The sequence below is a fragment of the Micromesistius poutassou genome, assembly GCF_964030765.1.
Source record: "Micromesistius poutassou genome assembly, chromosome: 16".
NCBI classification, from domain to species: domain Eukaryota; kingdom Metazoa; phylum Chordata; class Actinopteri; order Gadiformes; family Gadidae; genus Micromesistius; species Micromesistius poutassou.
In genome coordinates, this window is record NC_140286.1 from 12,587,574 (window position 1) to 12,590,073 (window position 2,500).

A 2,500-nucleotide genomic window follows, 5' to 3' on the forward strand; every position below is an offset into this window, starting at 1 on the left:
CGGGACAGTTGGCTTTTCTCCTCTGTTTAGAAGAACAAAACAGAAGAAAAAACGATGCAACAAAAAGTCATCAATTACCGGTTGAATCCGGAGAGCAGACTGTCAAACTGCAACAGGAGCTCGTGATATAAGAGAGAGATATAACAGGGCAGTAATGTAACACTTGTTACTGATTTGCTGTCCACGGATTTAGATATAACTTCTCGGGCTTGATGGGTGTCCAAAGTGTGCATGCTTGTGTGTGTGTGTGTGTGGGTGTCTCAGGACTGTCACCTAGTTGAGAGAGGACTGATGTCCACTCTTATGACGGTGGGTGGGTGGGTGGGTGGGGGACTGGGCGGGGGGCTGGGTGGGTGTGCGGTGTGGGCGGAGGGGTTTGAGGTCAGTAAGGGCAATTGCTTTTAATAAACTCTCCAGCCAGTTCCTACCATGACAGAGGAGGTCCTAGGCCCACAGGGGGGGGGGCGATGAGGGGTCCACGGTCCCACAGACAAGAAATGACACCTTCCATTGGCTCGCCACTCCTGCTCCGCATCGCAGGGGCAGTGAGAGAGAGGATGAGGGTGAAGGAGAAGAGGGGTTAGAGCGGGGTAGGTGGAGATAGAGAGAGAGAGAGAGAGAGAGAGAGAGAGAGAGAGAGAGAGACTAAGAGACAGAGCGACAGAGAGACAGAGAGAAGTTACTCCCGGGCTTTGGGCTTGAGTAAATGATTTTTGATTGGATTAGGGTCACTCAGGCCCTTAATAATGTGAGAGGTCAAAGTGTGTGGATTAAGAGCCTTTGTCGGGGGACCCCGGTGAAAGTGACTCCGGGGGCTCGCCGGTCTTTGATAGGGCTTAGCGGAGTCACTGCTGCTCCATTCATTGGCTGCGCTCGGGTCTGCCGGCCGTGTCTGTCTGCCGGGTCTGTTGTCCTCGCTGGTGTCTGTCTGTCTGTCTGTCTGTCGGCTGCACGCACTCTGGTGGTGGCTTGGGCTAGCACTGGGCTGAGGGTGAGGGTTAGGGTGAGGGTTAGGGTGAGGTTAGGGTGAGGGTGAGGGTGAGGGTTAGGGGGTGAGGGTGAGGTGAGGGTGAGGGTGAGGGTGAGGGTGAGAGTGAGGCTGAGGGTTAGGATGAGGGTTAGGGTGAGGGTTAGGGTGAGGGTTAGGGTTAGAGTGAGGGTTGGGGTTAGGGTTAGTGAGGGTGAGGGTTGGGGTTAGAGAGAGGATGAGGGTGAGGGTTAGGGTTAGGGTTAGGGTTAGTGAGGATGAGGGTTAGGATGAGGGTAGGGTTAGGGTGAGGGTTAGGGTGTGGTCATGGCATTGCGTCAACGTCCAACCATAACTCTACCTTAACTCTCCCTCATCAGTCAGCCCATTACTGCCCCCGTCCTGCCAACGCTCTGCAGAAAGCCGCCATGATGTGTTGCTGACTGCTATTCATTTTCCAAGACATGCATTGACACAACGAGCAGTGCGAATGAATGACTGGAAGAAATGTAAAAACACATCTGGAGATGAGCAACTCTGCGAATTACAATCGATCCACCCAGAGCGCATGCAAGCAAACACATGCATGCATGCACTCACTCACGCACATGTGCGCCTAAAACACACACACACACACACACACACACAATCACACACACACACACACGCTGCATACCGCTGTTGTCTGGCCCTCCTCTCTCCTACATCGCTTCCCTTCATCCCTCTCTCTCTCTCTCTCTCTCTCTCTCTCTCTCTCTCTCTCTCTGTCCCACTTTCTTACTCCCTCTGCCTTTCTCCATTCTCTCCCCTCCTCCCTCCCCCCTCCCCCTTCCCCCGCGCCCTCCCTCTTTCCCACACGCCGGATCACGAGCCCTGCCTCGGGGCCGTGTCTGCGTCAGCGCTCATTAATTTACATTTACCAAAGTGTCAAAACACGCCACGCTGGAATCTGGCCCCCGCGATGAAAGGTGGCCGGGGCTGGCGGCGGCGGTGGCGGCGGCGGCGGCGGCGGCCCCCCCCTACAGGTGTGTTCCCTCCGCCCCGGCCGCGGCTGATCCCAGACCGGCCCCGGGGCCCCCGGTGTTCCGGAGGGAAGGGGAGCCCGCTCCCAGATTACCGCGGTGTTATAATCCAGCCCTGTTTCACGGGACGTCTGACGGTATGCTTTAAAGGAACGGTGCGCAAAGGAGGAGAAAGGGGGGGGGGGAAAAACAACAGAAAAAAAACGATTTACCCAGGCGTGCGCTCACCCTGCGCGTCCCGACACGCGGCGGGGAGTCGTAATGTTTTACGCGTGACCGTTAAAAAAAAAAACACACAAATTAGGAGTTCACGGTTAATCCGAGGAAACGAACGCCGGAGTGTGGTCGGAGGTGATTTCAGTGGTGATCCGACGACACACACACACACACACTGTTAACTCATCGCCCACGGTTACGATATATATATATACGGGAATCTCACCAAACAGGCAGGCCTGGTCCAGACCCTCATGGGAGGAGGAGGGGGGAGGGGGGGGGGGGGGGGGACGCG

At 55.9% G+C, this 2,500-nt stretch overlaps 1 protein-coding gene across 1 annotated transcript in view; it reads left to right on the forward strand.

The window, feature by feature from the left end:
* The window catches only part of wnt3a (wingless-type MMTV integration site family, member 3A), a gene marked incomplete at both ends in the record, with an annotated part of 14,396 nt that overhangs the window by 6,380 nt on the left and 5,516 nt on the right, over positions 1-2,500 (forward strand).